The sequence below is a fragment of the Arachis hypogaea genome, chromosome 20 (assembly GCF_003086295.3).
Source record: "Arachis hypogaea cultivar Tifrunner chromosome 20, arahy.Tifrunner.gnm2.J5K5, whole genome shotgun sequence".
NCBI classification, from domain to species: Eukaryota; Viridiplantae; Streptophyta; class Magnoliopsida; order Fabales; family Fabaceae; genus Arachis; species Arachis hypogaea.
Genome location: NC_092055.1, coordinates 70,514,275 through 70,532,213, shown reverse-complemented (window position 1 = coordinate 70,532,213; position 17,939 = coordinate 70,514,275). Strand labels below are relative to the sequence as shown.

The window sequence follows — 17,939 nt, the reverse complement described above, 5'->3', positions numbered from 1 at the left end:
TATATCACTCCCTTCTTTCTTTTGTAATATCTTTTGTTTTTACTCATCTGTGCGCTTCTTATGTTCCTCCCTATTTTCAGTTTTTCTTTGCTTGGGATAAGCAAACTTTTAAGTTTGGTGTTGCAGAGCAAGCTCTCTGTTTATATTATCTTCAATGGCACCAAAGGGAAGTGAATCATCTACACAGAGGAGCACAACCTGAGGAGTGAGATGGCCACCAGAATAACTGATGTGGTTGAGTTTATTTTTGTTCTTCCTCCTTTCTTATTCTTATTTTATTATTTCCTATTTTCTGTTGCTTAGTTTCTGTCCTTTGCATGATTTTCAATATTTTTAGTCTTTAGCTTTAGTCAGTTTGTTTAGTTGTTTTTATTTCTATTTTTTTAAAAAGGGTGTCTTATGTACCTGGTGCACGAATTTTAAATCACACTTTTTACAACTCATACCACTAACCAGCAAGTGCACTAGGTCGTCCAAGTAATACCTTACGTGAGTAAGGGTCGATCCCACGGAGATTGTTGGCTTGAAGCAATCTATGGTTATCTTGTAACTCTTAGTCAGGAAAACAATAAAATACTTCACTTATCAATTTTGATTGAAGGAATAAAAGGGGCAGAACACAAATTATACTTGTATGCACTGATGGAGAATATGTTGGAGTTTTGGAGATGCTTTGTCTTCTGGAATTCTGCTTTCCTCTGTTTTCTGATTCACGCACGCACGTCCTCCTATGGCAAACTGTGTGTTGGTGGGTCACCGTTGTCAATGGCTACCATCCATCCTTCTAGTGAAAAGGGTCCAAATGCGCTGTCACTGCACGGCTAATCATCTACAGGTTCTCAATTGTACCGGAATAGGGTTTACTATCCTTTTGCGTCTGTCACTACGCCCAGCACTCTCGAGTTTGAAGCTCGTCACAGTCATTCAATCCCTGAATCCTACTCGGAATACCACAGACAAGGTTTAGACTTTCCAGATTCTCTTGAATGCTGCCATCAATCTAGCTTATACCACGAGGATTCTGATTAAGAGATCCAAGAGATATTCATTCATTCTATAGTGGAACGGAAGTGGTTGTCAGGCACGCGTTCGTGGGGAATGATGATGATTGTCACGTTCATCATATTTACATTGAAGTGCGAATGGATATCTTAGATAGGAACACGCATGTTTGAATGGAAAACGGAATTACTTGCATTAATTCATTGTGACATAGCAGAGCTCCTCACCCCCAACAATGGAGTTTAGAGACTCATGCCGTCAAAAGGTACAAAGTTCAGATCTAAAAATCATGAGGTACAAAACAAGTCTCTAAAAGTTGTTTAAATACTAGACTAGTAAACTAGGTTTACAGAAAATGAGTAAACTGAGATGGATGGTACAGAAATCCACTTCTGGGGCCCACTTGGTGTGTGCTGGGGCTGAGACTTAAGCTAATCACGTGCATAGGGCTGTTTTGGTTGTTCAACGCCAGCTTTGGATCCAATTCTGGCGTTGAACTCCAACTCCTAACTTGTTTCTAGCGCTGGACGCCAGATAGCAGCATGGAACTGGCGTTGAACGCTGGTTTACGTCGTCTATCCTTGAGCAAAGTATGGACTATTATATATTTCTAGAAATCCCTGGATGTCTACTTTCCAACGCAATTAGAAGCGTGCCATTTGGAGTTCTGTAGCTCCAGAAAATCCACTATGAGTGCAGGGAGGTCAGAATCCAACAGCATCAGCAGTGCTTTTTCAGCCTGAATCAGATTTTTGCTCAGCTCCCTCGATTTCAGCCAGAAAATACCTGAAATCACAGAAAAACACACAAACTCATAGTAAAGTCCAGAAATATGAATTTTGCCTAAAAGCTATTGAAAATAAACTAAAAACTAACTAAAACACACTAAAAACTATATGAAATTAACCCTAAAAAGCGTATAAAATATCCGCTCATCACAACACCAAACTTAAACTGTTGCTTGTCCTCAAGCAACTAGATAAATGAAATAGAATACAAATAATTTTAAGAAGCAACAATATCTCAGAGTTTTTTTGGAGTGAAGCTCAGATTCTAATTAGATGAGCGGGACTAGTAGCTTTTTGCTTCTGAACAGTTTTGGCATCTCACTTTATCCATTGAAGCTCAGAGTGATTGGCGTCTATAGGAACTCAGAATTCAGATAATGATGTTGATTCTCCTAGTTCAGTATGTTGATTCTTGAACACAGCTACTTTCTGAGTCTTGGCCGTGGCCCTAAGCACTTTGTTTTCCAGTATTACCACCGGATACATAAATGCCACAGACATATAATTGGGTGAACCTTTTCAGATTGTGACTCAGCTTTGCTAAAGTCCCCAATTAGAGGTGTCCAGGGTTCTTAAGCACACTTTTCTTTTTGCTTTGGACCTTGACTTTAACCGCTCAGTCTCAAGTTTTCACTTGACACCTTCACGCCACAAGCACATGGTTAGGGACAGCTTGGTTTAGCCGCTTAGGTCAGGATTTTATTCCTTTAGGCCCTCCTATGCACTGATGCTCAAAGTCTTGGGATCCTTTTTATTTACCCTTGCCTTTTGGTTTTAAGGGTTATTGGCTTTTTCTGCTTGCTATTTTTTTTTCTGCAAGCTTTGTTCTTTGCTGCTTTTTCTTGCTTCAAGAATCATTTTTATGATTTTTCAGATTATCAATAACATGTCTCATGTTCATCATTCTTTCAAGAGCCAACATATTTAACAGTCTTAAACATCAAATTCAAAAGACATATGCACTGTTCAAGCATTCATTCAGAAGGCAGAAAGCATTGCCACCACATGTAAATAATTAGAATTTATCTTAAAAACTCGAAAAATATTGCCTCTTATTCTAAAGAAATTCTTCTATTTTATTCATGTTTAATGATAATGATAAAATTAAATTATAGCTTAATTGGGGATAAAATAAAAAATATAGATACTAATTACTACTATATGACTCCTAAGGTAAAACTAATAAAAACAGTTATCACAGAGTTAAGGCTAAGATTGGAATTTAACAACCTTTGTTCTGGGAAGTGGATGTTCCTCTAATCTGCGGGGTGCTTGGTCCTTCAAGAGATAATTTCTGGCGCTTCAATTCCCTTAGATCACGCCCTTGCTCCTCCTGTTCTTTAAGCAAATAGCAAAGAATGCTACTTTGTTCCTTCTGTTCTTTTTGTATTTATTCCATAGCTTCTTGCATCTTGGTAATAGATGTTTTCAGATACTCCTAGTATTCAGATTGAGGGATTTCTGGGAGAATTTCCTGTGTTCTCTTCTTGATGGGGTCATCCTGTGCTTGTTATTTTTCCATTGATGCTTTGGTGATTGGCCGCTCAACTGAGATATACTCAGTTATTCCCATCCTTACTCCAGCGTCTTTGCAGAGCATAGAAATCAAGCTTGGATAAGCCAACTTGGCATCTTTGGAATTTTTGTTTGCAATTTTGTAGAATTCAGTTGAAATCAGTTGATGAACTTCCACTTCTTTTTCCATCATAATGCAATGGATCATCACTGCTCTTCTAATAGTGACTTCAGAACGGTTGCTAGTGGGTAGCAGAGAATGCCCAATGAAGTCCAGCCATCCTCTGGCGATTGGTTTGAGATCTTCTCTTTTGAGTTGAATTGGGACACCCTTCGTGCTGGTGGTCCACCTGGCTCCAGGGATACATATATCCTCTAGAATCTTATCCAGGACCTTGTCTGTTCTCATCATTCTCCTATTGAAGGAGTCTGGATCGTCTTTCAGCTGAGGCAGCTTTAAGATCTCCCTGATCTTGTCACGATGGGTATGAACAATCTTTCCTCTGACCAAGGTCCGATAGTCATAGATAGCAGATCCAGATAGTCTTTGCCTGTCTGTATGCCACATATTAGCATAGAACTCTTGGACCATATTCCTTCCCACTTTCGTTTCAGGATTAGCTAGGATCTCTCAGTTCCTGATTCAAATTTGCTCCTGGATCTCCGGATATTCGTCTTCTTTCAGATCGAATCTAACTTCTGGGATCACTGATCTTAGACCCATTATTTTGTAATAATGGTCTGAATGTTCTTTAGTTAAGAACTTCTCTTGATTCCAAAGTGGTGTTGGAACGCTTTCTTTCTTGCCTCTTGGAGTGGGTTGTTTTCCTTTAGGAGCCATGATCTTAGTGATCACGGATAAGCACACCAAACTTAGAGGTTTGCTTGTCCTCAAGCAAAAAGAAAAGAAAGGAGAGGGAGAGAAGGAGAGCTAGGTGCAATGGTGGATGGGAGGGGAGGGAGGCCGAACCCATATTTAAAGGGAGAGGGGGGTAGGTTTTCGAAAATAGAGAGAAAGATAAGATAGAAGATATGATTTTAAATTGAAAAGATATGAAAGATATTTGAAAAAGATAGATTTGGATTTTTGAGAAAGATAGTATGGAGATTTGAAAAAGATATTGCTTAGTTGAAAAGATTTTTGAATGAAAAGAGAGAGATTTGTTTTGAAAATTTTGAAAAAGAGTTGAGTTGGATTGAAAAAAAGGATTTGTGCTTATGGATTAAGATACATTTAATATTTTTAAAGAAGGGTTTTTAGAAATTAGGGATTTTAGAAATCAGGGTTCTTAACATGTTTATGCAAGAAATCATGAATTGAAACATGAAAATTAGGATTAAAATGAAAAATATGAAGAAAAAACGAATTTACCTCCTCCCCACCATCCTGGCGTTTGAACGCCCAAACACTGCATGTTTTGGGCGTTCAACGCCCAAATGCTGCCTCTCCTGGGCGTTCAACGCCCAGCTGTTGCTTCTTTCTGGCGTTGAACGCCAGGAACCCCTTGATCACTGGGCGTTTTTCTGAACGCCCAGGACGCTATAAATATGGCGTTAAACACCCAGAAGGAGCTTCTTTCTGGCGTTCAACGCCCAGAAGATGCTTCTTTCTGGCGTTTAACGCCCAGATGACTATCCTTATTGGCGTTGAACGCCAGTAAGGATAGCCATCTGGGCGTTGAACGCCCAAAACAGATTTTTACTGGCGTTTTCTTGCCAGTGAGCTCTTTTTCTCTGTTTTGTGTACAGAATCCTTTCGTAACCCTGTGAATTTATACAATTGACTCTTTACCTTAGTATCAGTGAACTTTATATAAACAAAAAAATCAAGAATAGGGCAAAATGCTTAGAGGAAGTGATGCCCCATGGCTGGGTTGCCTCCCAGCAAGCGCTTCTTTATTGTCTTTAGCTGGACCTTGCTGAGCTTTTAATCTAGCTTCAGCCTTGAGCACTCTTGCTCAACATTGCCTTCAAGATAGTGCTTGATTCTCTGTCCATTAACAATGAACTTCTTATCGGAATCAATATCTTGAAGCTCCACATAACCATATGGTGATACACTTGTAATCACATATGGTCCCCTCCACCGGGACTTCAGTTTCCCGGGGAATAGCCTGAGCCTAGAGTTAAACAACAGAACCTTTTGTCCTGGTTCAAAGATTCTAGATGACAGCTTTCTGTCATGCCACTTTTTTGATTTTTCTTTATAAATATTTGCATTTTCGAAAGCAGTGAATCTGAATTCCTCTAGCACATTTAGCTGGAGCAATCTTTTTTCTCCAGCTAATTTGGCATCAAAGTTTAGGAATCTGGTTGCCCAGTACGCTTTATGTTCCAGTTCCACAGGCAGGTGACATGCCTTACCATACACAAGTTGGAATGGAGAGGTCCCTATAGGAGTCTTGAATGCTGTTCTGTATGCCCACAGAGCATCATCCAAGCTTCTTGCCCAATCCTTTCTACGGGTACTTACAGTCCGTTCTAGAATTCTTTTTAGCTCTCTGTTAGAGACTTCAGCTTGCCCATTAGTCTATGGATGATATGGAGTCGCCACCTTGTGGCGAATCCCATACCGGACCATGGCAGAGTAAAGCTGTTTGTTGCAAAAGTGAGTGCCCCCATCACTGATTAGTACTCTAGGGACCCCAAACCTGCTGAAGATATATTTCTGGAGGAACTTCAGCACTGTTTTAGTATCATTGGTGGGTATGGCAACGACCTCTACCCATTTTGATACGTAGTCAACTGCCACCAGAATGTAAGTGTTTGAGTATGATGGTGGGAAAGGTCCCATGAAGTCAATTCCCCATACGTCAAACAACTCAATCTCCAAGATTCCTTATTGAGGCATGGCGTAACCATGGGGCAGATTACCAGCTCTTTGGCAACTGTCACAGTTACGTACAAACTTCGGGAATCTCTATAGAGTGTTGGCCAATAGAAACCACATTGGAGGACCTTGGTGGCTGTCCGCTCACCTCCGAAATGGCCTCCATATTGTGATCCATGGCAATGCCATAGGATCCTCTGTGCTTCTTCTCTAGGCACACATCTCCGGATTATTCCGTCTGCACATCTCTTAAAGAGATAGGGTTCATCCCACAAGTAGTACTTTGCATTAGTAATTAGTTTTTTCTTTTGTTGCCTGTTATACTCCTTGGGTATGAACCTTGCGGCTTTATAGTTCGCAATGTCTGCAAACCATGGTGCTTCCTGAATGGCAAATAAGTGCTCATCCGGAAAAGTCTCAGAGATCTCAAGAGAGGGGAGGGACGTCCCTTCTACTGGCTCTATCCGGGACAGATGATCAGCCACTTAGTTTTCTGTCCCTTTTCTATGTCTTATTTCTATATCAAACTCTTGCAGAAGCAACACCCATCTTATGAGCCTGGGTTTTGAATCCTGCTTTGTGAGTAGATATTTAAGAGCAGCATGGTCAGTATACACAATCACCTTTGATCCTACTAAGTATGATCTAAACTTGTCAATGGCATAAACCACTACAAGCAATTCTTTTTCTGTGGTTGTGTAATTTTTCTGGGCATCATTTAAAACGCGGCTAGCATAATAAATGACATGCAGAAGCTTGTCATGCCTCTGTCCCAGTACTGCACCAATGGCGTGATCACTGGCATCACACATTAGCTCAAATGGTAATGTCCAGTCTGGTGCAGAAATAACTGGTGCTGTGACCAGCTTGGCTTTCAGCGTCTCAAATGCCTGCAGACACTCTGTGTCAAACACAAATGGCGTGTCAACAGCTAGCAGATTGCTCAGAGGTTTTGCGATTTTTGAAAAATTCTTTATAAACCTCCTATAGAATCCTGCATGCCCCAGAAAGCTTCTGATTGCCTTAACATTGGCAGGTGGTGGTAATTTTTTAATTACCTCTATTTTTTCTTGATCCACCTCTATTCCCTTGTTTGAAATTTTATGCCCAAGGACAATCCCTTCAGTCACCATAAAGTGACATTTTTCCCAGTTTAAAACCAAGTTGGTCTCTTGGCATCTTTTCAGAACTAGTTTCAGGTGATCAAGACAGGAGCTGAACGAGTCTCCATATACTGAGAAGTCATCCATGAAGACTTCTAGGAATTTTTCCACCATATCAGAGAAAATAGAGAGCATGCATCTCTGGAAGGTTGCAGGCGCATTACACAGCCCAAATGGCATCCTTCTATAAGCAAACACTCCAGATGGACATGTGAATGCTGTTTTCTCTTGATCCTGGGGATCTACTGCAATCTGGTTATAGCCTGAGTAGCCATCCAAAAAGCAGTAATAATCATGACCTGCCAGTCTTTCTAGCATCTGGTCTATGAATGGTAAAGGAAAATGATCCTTTCTGGTGGCTGTATTGAGCCTTCTGTAGTCAATACACATGCGCCACACTGTAACTGTTCTTGTAGGAACCAGTTCATTGTTTTCATTATGAACCACTGTCATGCCTCCCTTTTTGGGGACAACTTGAACAGGGCTCACCCAGGGGCTATCAGAAATAGGATAAATAATCCCAGCCTCCAGTAATTTGGTGACCTCTTTCTACACCACTTCCTTCATGGCTGGATTTAGCCGCCTCTGTGGTTGAACCACTGGTTTAGCATTATCCTCCAATAAGATTTTGTGCATGCATCTAGCTGGGCTTATGCCCTTAAGGTCACCTATGGACCACCCAAGAGCTGTCTTGTGTGTCCTTAGCACTTGAATAAGTGCTTCCTCTTCCTGTAGATTTAAAGCAGAGCTTATGATCACCGGAAAAGTGTCACCTTCTCCTAGAAATGCATATTTCAGGGATGGTGGTAATGGTTTGAGCTCGGGTTTAGGAGGTTTTTCCTCTGTCTGAGGAAATCTCAGAGGCTCTTTCATTTCCTCTGAATCCTCCAAATCAGGCTGAACATCTTTAAAGATGTCTTCCAACTCTGATTCGAGACTCTCAGCCATATTGATCTCTTCTACTAAGGAGTCAATAAGATCAACTTTCATGCAGTCTTTTGATGTGTTTGGATGCTGCATGGCTTTGATAGCGTTCAACTTAAACTCATCATCATTGACTCTCAGGGTTATTTCCCCCCGTTGGACATCAATGAGAGTTCGTCCAGTTGCTAGGAAGGGTCTTCCTAGAATAAGAGTGGCACTCTTGTGCTCCTCTATTTCCAGCACTACAAAGTCAGTGGGAAAGACGAATGGCCCAACTCTGACAATCATGTTTTCAATCACGCCTTATGGCTATTTAATGGAGCCATCAGTAAGTTGGAGACATATCCGGGTTGGTTTAACTTCTTCAGTTAAACCAAGCTTTCTGATAGTGGATGCAGGTATTAGGTTAATGCTTGCCCCAAGATCACATAAAGCTGTCTTGGTGCAATTACCTTCTAATGTGCATGGTATTAGAAAACTCCCAGGGTCTTTAAGCTTTTCAGGAAAGCTTTTCAGAATGACTGCACTGCATTCTTCAGTGAGGAGAACTCTTTCAATTTCTCTCCAATCCTTCTTATGGCTCAAGATCTCTTTCATGAACTTGGCATAAGAAGGTATTTGCTCAAGTGCCTCTGCAAATGGAATCTTTATTTCAAGAGTCCTGAGATAATCTGCAAAGCGAGCAAATTGCTTATCCTGCTCCTCTTGGCGGAGTTTTTGAGGATAAGGTATCTTGGCTCTATATTCCTCAACCTTAGTTGCTGTAAGTTTATATCCTACAGAAGTGGTTGGAGAAGCCTTTTTTGATGGGTTGTTATCAGCACTTGTGTGGGTCTGATTCCTCACTGGCAATTGAGTGCCAGAGTTAGGAGCTGGAGTGACGTTAGACACCAGCTCCTCATCTGTTCCTGGCGTTTGAACGCCAAAACTGTGCTTCTTTTGGGCGTTCAACGCCAGATCCTTGCTTGTTTCTGGCGTTGAACGCGAGTCCTGAGCATGGTCTGGGCGTTCAGCGCCAGCCTTCCACCCAACTTCTGGCGTTTTAGCGCCAGAATTATTTTTCCCTGGGCTCTTACTGTCCTCAGATGGATTTTGGGTGGTTTGCTCATTTCTTGGTTTCCTGCTGCTTTCAAGTGGGGTATTTAGTGCTTTCCCACTTCTTAGTTGAACTGCTTGGCATTCTTCTGTTATTTGTTTTGACAGCTGCTGCCTTGTTTGCTTTAATTGTACTTCCATGTTTATATTAGCCATCCTTGTCTCTTGTAGTTTATCCTTGAATTCAGCTAACTGCTTTGTTAGAAAATCGAATTGCTGATTGAATTCAGCAGCTTGCTCTGTAGGACTGAGTTCAGCAGTTATTGTTTTAGCCTCTTCTTTCATGGAAGGGTCACTGCTTAAGTACAGATGCTGATTTCTAGCAACTGTATCAATGAACTCTTGAGCTTCTTCAATTGTCTTTCTCATGTGGATAGATCCACCAGCTGAGCAATCAAAAGAGATCTGAGCTCTTTCTGTAAGCCCATAATAGAAGATGTCTAACTGAACCCACTCTGAAAACATTTCAGAGGGGCATTTTTGTAGCATCTCTCTGTATCTCTCCCAGGCATCATAAAGAGATTCATTATCTCCTTGTTTAAAGCCTTGGATGTCCAGCCTTAGCTGTGTGATCCGTTTTGGAGGAAAGTATTGATTCAGGAATTTTTCTGTCAATTGTTTCCATGTCCTTATGCTAGCCTTAGGTTGGTTATTTAACCACCTCTTGGCTTGATCTTTTACAGCAAATGGAAACAGTAATAGTCTGTAGACATCCTGATCTACCTCCTTATCATGTACTGTGTTAGCAATTTGTAAAAACTGTGACAGAAACTCTGTAGGTTCTTCCTGTGGAAGACCGGAATACTGGCAGCTTTGCTGCACCATGATAATGAGCTGAGGATTCAACTCAAAGCTACTGACTCCAGTGGAGGGTATGCAGATACTACTCCCATATGAAGCAGTAGAGGGGTTAGAATATGACCCCAGAGTCCTCCTGGACTGTTCATTTCCACTTAGATCCATGATGGAGAAAGGGAGATGATGTAAAATAAAAATTTTATTTTTATTTATTTATTTATTTATTTAATTATTTCAAAAATAAAATAAATTAAAATAAAATAAATAAAAATAGGTGAAGATTTTTCGAAAAAATGAGGAGAGAGAAAGTGATCAGGAAGTTTTGAAAAAGATATGATTTGAAACAGATTTTAAATTTTTGAAAAAAAATCTGAATTCTAAAAATGATTTTCGAAAATTTGTTTTTAAAAATAGAGAGAAAAGATATTTTTGAATTTAAAGAGGAAAGAGAGAAACAGTAAGATAGCCCAAGATTTAAAATTTTTAGATCTAATGCTCCTTGTTTTCGAAAATTTGGAGGGAAAACACCAAGGAACACCAAACTTAAAAATTTTAAGATCAAGACGCAAGGAAAACTCAAGAACACTTTGAAGACTCACAAGAACACAAGAACATGAAGAAAGAACACCAAACTTAAAATTTTTAGAAAACCAAAATAAAATTTTCGAAAAACAAAGGAAAACCAACAATAAAACACCAAACTTAAAGTTTGGCACGAGATTTAATAGAAAAATTTTTTTTAAAAAATTTTTGAAAAGAAAATAAAAGACTCTGACCCAAAAGGCAAAAATTTCCTAATCTAAGCAACAAGATTCACCGTCAGTTGTTCAAACTCAAACAATCCCCGGCAACGGCGCCAAAAACTTGGTGCACGAATTGTAAATCACACTTTTTACAACTCGTACCACTAACCAGCAAGTGCACTGGGTCGTCCAAGTAATACCTTACGTGAGTAAGGGTCGATCCCACGGAGATTGTTGGCTTGAAGCAATCTATGGTTATCTTGTAACTCTTAGTCAGGAAAACAATAGAAAACTTCACTTATCAATTTTGATTGCAAGGAATAAAAGGGGCAGAACACAAATTATACTTGTATGCACTGATGGAGAATATGTTGGAGTTTTGGAGATGCTTTGTCTTCTGGAATTCTGCTTTCCTCTATTCTCTGATTCACGCACGCATGTCCTCCTATGGCAAACTGTGTGTTGGTGGGTCACCGTTGTCAATGGCTACCATCCATCCTTCCAGTGAAAAGGGTCCAAATGCGCTGTCACCGCATGGCTAATCATCTGCAGGTTCTCAATCGTACTGGAATAGGATTTACTATCCTTTTGTGTTTGTCACTACGCCCAGCACTCTTGAGTTTGAAGCTCGTCACAGTCATTCAATCCCTGAATCCTACTTGGAATACCACAGACAAGGTTTAGACTTTCCAGATTCTCTTGAATGCTGCCATCAATCTAGCTTATACGACGAGGATTCTGATTAAGAGATCCAAGAGATATTCATTCATTCTATAGTGGAACGGAAGTGGCTGTCAGGCACGCCTTCGTGGGGGAATGATGATGATTGTCACGTTCGTCATATTCACATTGAAGTGCGAATGGATATCTTAGATAGGAACACGCATGTTTGAATGGAAAACAGAATTACTTGCATTAATTCATTGAGACATAGCAGAGCTCCTCACCCCCAACAATGGAGTTTAGAGACTCATGCCGTCAAAAGGTACAAAGTTCAGATCTAAAAATCATGAGGTACAAAACAAGTCTCTAAAAGTTGTTTAAATACTAGACTAGTAAACTAGGTTTACAGAAAATGAGTAAACTGAGATGGATGGTGCAGAAATCCACTTCTGGAGCCCACTTGGTGTGTGCTGGGGCTCAGACTTAAGGTAATCACGTGCATAGGGCTGTTTTGGGCGTTCAACGCCAGCTTTGGATCCAATTCTGGCGTTAAACTCCAACTCCTAACTTGTTTCTGGCGCTGGATGCCAGACAGCAGCATGGAACTAGCATTGAACGCCAGTTTACGTCATCTATATATGAGAAAAGTATGGACTATTATATATTTCTGGAAAGCCCTGGATGTCTACTTTCCAACGCAATTGGAAGCGTGCCATTTGGAGTTCTGTAGCTCCAGAAAATTCACTTTGAGTGCAGGGAGGTCAGAATCCAACAGCATCAGCAGTCCTTCTTCTTCCTCTGAATCTGATTTTTGCTCAAGTCCCTCAATTTCAGCCAGAAAATACCTGAAATCACAGAAAAACATACAAACTCATAGTAAAGTCCAGAAATGTGAATTTAACATAAAAACTAATAAAAACATCCCTAAAAGTAACTAGATCCTACTAAAAACATACTAAAAACAATGCCAAAAAGCGTATAAATTATCCGCTCATCACAACACCAAACTTAAATTGTTGCTTGTCCCCAAGCAACTGAAAATCAAATAGGATAAAAAGAAGAGAATATACTATAAATTCCAAAATATCAATGAATCATAGCCCCAATCAGATGAGCGGGACTTGTAGCTTTTTGCCTCTTGAATAGTTTTGGCATCTCACTTTATCCATTGAGGTTCAGAATGATTGGCATCTATAGGAACTCAGAGTTCAGATAGTGTTATTGATTCTCCTAGTTCAGTATGTTGATTCTTGAACACAGCTACTTCATGAGTCTTAGCCGTGGCCCTAAGCACTTTGTTTTCCAATATTACCACCGGATACATAAATGCCACAGACACATAATTGGGTGAACCTTTTCAGATTGTGACTCAGCTTTGCTAAAGTCCCCAATTAGAGGTGTCCAGGGTTCTTAAGCACACTCTTTTTTTACTTTCGACCTTGACTTTAACCGCTCAGTCTCAAGTTTTCACTTGACACCTTCACGCCACAAGCACATGGTTAAGGACAGCTTGGTTTAGCCGCTTAGGCCAGGATTTTATTCCTTTAGGCCCTCCTATCCACTGATGCTCAAAGCCTTGGGATCCTTTTTATTTACCCTTGCCTTTTGGTTTTAAGGGTTATTGGCTTTTTGCTCTTGCCTTTTGGTTTTAAGAGCTTTTGGCTTTTTCTGCTTGCTTTTTCTCTTTTTTTTTTCGCTATTTTTTTATATTTTTTTTTGCAAGCTTTTGTATTCACTGCTTTTTCTTGCTTCAAGAATCATTTTTATGATTTTTTAGATTATCAAATAACATGTCTCCTTATCATCATTCTTTCAAGATCCAACATATTTAACATTCATGAGCAACAACTTCAAAAGACATATGCACTGTTCAGGCATTCATTTAGAAAACAAGAAGCATTGTCACCACATCAATATAATTAAACTAAGTTCAAGGATAAATTCGAAACTCATGTACTTCTTGTTCTTTTGAATTAAAACAATTTTCATTTAAGAGAGGTGATGGATTCATAGGACATTCATAACTTTAAGACAAAGTTACTAAATACTAATGATCATGTAATAAGACACAAACATGGATAAGCACTTAACATAAAGAAAATGAAAAACAGAGAATGTAAGAACAAGGAATGAGTCCACCTTAGTGATGGTGGCGTTTTCTCCTTGAGGAACCAATGATGTCCTTGAGCTCTTCTATATCTCTTCCTTGTCTTTGTTGCTCCTCCCTCATTGCTTTTTGATCTTCTCTAATTTCATGAAGGATGATGGAGTGCTCTTGATGTTCCACCTTTAATTGTCCCATGTTGGAACTTAATTCTCCTAGGGAGGTGTTGATTTGCTCCCAAAAATTCTGTGGAGAAAAGTGCATCCCTTGAGGTATCTCATGTATTTCTTGATAGTGAGCTTCCTCATGCATTTCTTGAGCTCCATGAGTGGGCTCTCTTGTTTGCTCCATCCTTTTCTTAGTGATGGGCTTCTCTTCCTCAATGGGAATGTCTCCTTCTATGAAAGCTTCAGCTGAGTAACATAGATGGAAAATAAGATGAGGGAAAGCTAGCCTCGCCAAGGGGGAGGGCTTTTCGGCTATTTTGTAGAGTTCAAGGGAGATGACTTCATGAACTTCTACTTCCTCTCCAATCATGATGCTATGGATCATGATGGCTCGATCCGCAGTAACTTCAGATCGGTTGCTGGTGGGGATGATGGAGCATTGGATGAACTCCAACCATCCTCTAGCTATAGGCTTAAGGTCCAGTCTTCTCAGTTGAACCGGTTTGCCTTTTGAGTCAATCTTCCATTGAGCTCCTTCCACACATATGTCCATGAGGACTTGGTCCAACCTTTGATCAAAGTTGACCCTTCTAGTGTAGGGGCGTGCATCTTCTTGCATCATAGGTAAGTTGAACGCCAACCTCACATTTTCCAGACTAAAATCTAAGTATTTCCCCCGAACCATTGTAATATAATTCTTTGGATTCGGGTTCTTACTTTGATCATGGTTCTTAGTGATCCATGCATTGGCATAGAACTCTTGAACCATTAGGATGCCGACTTGTTGGATGGGGTTTGTTAGAACTTCTCAACCCCTTCTTTGGATTTCATGTTGGATCTCCGGATACTCATTTCTCTTGAGCTTAAAAGGGACCTCGGGGATCACCTTCTTCTTGGCCACAACATCATAGAAGTGGTCTTGATGGGCTTTGGAGATAAATCTTTCCATCTCCCATGACTCAGAGGTGGAAGCTTTTGTCTTCCCTTTTCCCTTTTCTAGAGGATTCTCCGGTCTTAGGTGCCATCAATGGTAATGGAAAAACAAAAAGCTTATGCTTTTACCACACCAAACTTAGAATATTGCTTGCCCTCGAGCAAGAGAAGAAAGAATAGATGAAGAAGAAGAAGAAAATATGGAGGAGAGGAGGGAGGGGTGTATTCGGCCAAGAAGGGGAAGAGAGGGTTGTATTATGTGAAAATGAGGAAGAATGGAGGGCTTTATATAAGGAGGGGAGGGGGGTTTAGTTTCGGCCATATAGGGTGGGTTTGGGTGGGAAATTGATTTTGAATTTTGAAGGTAGGTGGAGTTTATGAGGTAGGTTTATGGGGAAGAGTATATGGATGTGAGTGGTGAAGTAGTGATAGGGAAGAGAGATTGAGGTGATTGGTGAAGAGTTTTGGGGAAGACTGTTTATTGGGAAGAGAGGATGAACATTGAGAAGAGGGAAGAGAGTGAGTGGTGGTGGGTGGGGATCCTGTGGGCTCCACAGATGCTGAGTTGATCCTGTAGGGTCCACAGATCCTGAGGTGTCAAGAATTTGCATCCCTGCACCAATTAGGCATGTAAAATGCCTTTGCATGCAATTCTGGCGTTTAAACGCCGAATTGATGCTTGTTCTGGGCGTTCAACGCCCAGATGCAGCATATTTCTGGCGTTGAACGCCAGCCAGATGCTTGTTTCTGGCGTTCAGCGCCAGCTCTTCCTCATTGTGCATTTCTGGCGTCTGAACGCCAGGATGCTGCTTGTTTCTGGCGTTCAACGCCAGATCCATGCTCTGTTCTGGCGTTGAACGCCAGCCAGATGCTCCTTATTGGCGTTTAAACGCCAGTAAGATCCTCCTCCAGGGTGTGATTTTTCTTCTGCTATTTTTGATTCCGTTTTCAATTTTTATATTTATTTTGTGACTCCACATGATCATGAACCTAATAAAACATGAAAGAACAGCAAAAATAAAAATAAAATTAGATAAATAAAAATTGGGTTGCCTCCCAACAAGCGCTTCTTTAATGTCAATAGCTTGACAGTGGGCTCTCATGGAGCCTCACTGATGTTCAGAGTATTGTTGAGACTCCCCAACACCAAACTTAGAGTTTGGTTGTGGCCTCCCAACACCAAACTTAGAGTTTGACTGTGGGGGCTTTAGTTGACTCTGTACTGAGAGAAGCTTACTGTGCCTCTTTTCCATGTTTACAAAAGGATGTCCTTGAGTTTTAAACTCAAGGGAGTCCTCATTCAATTGAAGGACTAATTCACCTCTGTTAACATCAATCACAACTCTTGCTGTGGCTAGGAAGGGTCTTCCAAGGATGATGGATTCATCCTCATCCTTCCCAGTATCTAGGATTATGAAATCAGCAGGGATGTAAAGGCCTTCAACCTTTACTAACATGTCCTCTACTTGTCCATAAGCCTATTTTCTGGAATTGTCTGCCATCTCTAATGAGATTCTAGCAGCTTGTACCTCAAAGATTCCCAGTTTCTCCATTACAGAGAGTGGCATGAGGTTTATTCCTGACCCAAGGTCACATAGAGCCTTCTCAAAGGTCATGGTGCCTATGGTACAAGGTATTAAGAACTTTCCAGGATCCTGTTTCTTCTGAGGCAATCTCAGTTGATCCAATGCATTTAGTTCATTGGTGAACAGGGGAGGTTCATCTCCCTAAGTCTTATTACCAAATAAATTGGCATTCAGCTTCATGATTGCACCCAGGAACTTGGCAACTTGCTCTTCAGTAGCATCCTCATTCTCTTCAGAAGAAGAATACTCATCAGAGCTCATGAATGGCATAAGGAGGTTTAATGGAATCTCTATAGTCTCTAGATGAGCCTCAGAGTCCTTTGGTTCCTCAAAGGGATACTCCTTATTGATCATTGGACGTCCCAGGAGGTCTTCCTCCTTGGGATTCACGTCATTCTCCTCTCTTGTGGGTTCGGCCATGATGGTCAATTCAATGGCCTTGCACTCTCCTTTTGGATTTTCTTCTGTATTGCTTGAGAGAGTACTAGGAGGGATTTCAGTGATCCTTTTACTCAGCTGGCCCACTTGTGCTTCCAAATTTCTAATGGAGGACCTTGTTTCATTCATGAAACTCACAGTGGCCTTAGATAGATCAGAGACTAAGTTTGCTAAATTAGAGATATTTTGTTCAGAGTTCTCTATCTGTTGCTGAGTGGATGATGGAAAAGGCTTGCTATTGCTAAACCTGTTTCTTCCACCATTATTAAAGCCTTGTTGAGGCTTTTGTTGATCCTTCCATGAGAGATTTGGGTGATTTCTCCATGAGGGATTATAGGTGTTTCCATATGGTTCACCCATGTAATTCACCTCTGCTATTGCAGGGTTCTCAGGATCATAAGCTTCTTCTTCAGCAGATGCCTATTGAGTACTGTTGGATGCAGCTTGCATTCCATTTAGACTCTGAGAAATCATATTGACTTGCTGAGTCAATATTTTATTCTGAGCCAATATGGCATTCAGAGTATCAATTTCAAGAACTCCCTTCTTCTAAGGCGTCCCATTACTCACAGGATTCCTCTCAGAAGTGTACATGAACTGGTTATTAGCAACCATGTCAATGAGTTCTTGAGCTTCTGCAGGCGTTTTCTTTAGGTGAATGGATCCACCTACAGAAGTATCCAATGCCATCTTAGCTAACTCAGACAGATCATCATAGAATATATCCAGGATGGTCCATTCTGAAAGCATATCAGAAGGACACTTTTTGGTCAGTTCCTTGTATCTCTCCCAAGCTTCATAGAGGGATTCACCTTCTTTCTGTCTGAAGGTTTGAACATCCACTCTAAGCTTACTCAACTTTTGAGGAGGAAAGAACTTGGCTAAGAAAGTCTTGACCAGCTTATCCCAAGAGTTCAGGCTATCCTTAGGTTGAGAGTCCAACCATATTCTAGCTCTGTCTCTCACAGCAAACAGGAAAAACATGAGACTGTAGACTTCAGGATCTACTCCATTAGTCTTAATAGTGTCACATATCTGCAAGAATTTAGTTAAGAACTGAAAGGGATCTTCAGATGGAAGTCCATGAAACTTGCAGTTTTGTTGCATCAGAGAAACTAATTGAGGTTTAAGCTCAAAGTTGTTTGCTCTAATGGTAGGAATTGAGATGCTTCTTCCATGTAAATTGGAAT

At 40.6% G+C, this 17,939-nt stretch overlaps 1 non-coding gene across 1 annotated transcript; it reads left to right on the top strand.

The window, feature by feature from the left end:
* The first annotated feature begins 17,493 nt into the window (after nucleotides 1-17,493).
* Nucleotides 17,494-17,601, top strand: LOC112788706 (small nucleolar RNA R71). The gene has a single exon (XR_003196059.1). It is a non-coding gene; the product is annotated as a small nucleolar RNA R71 (small nucleolar RNA).
* The last annotated feature ends 338 nt before the right edge of the window (nucleotides 17,602-17,939 follow it).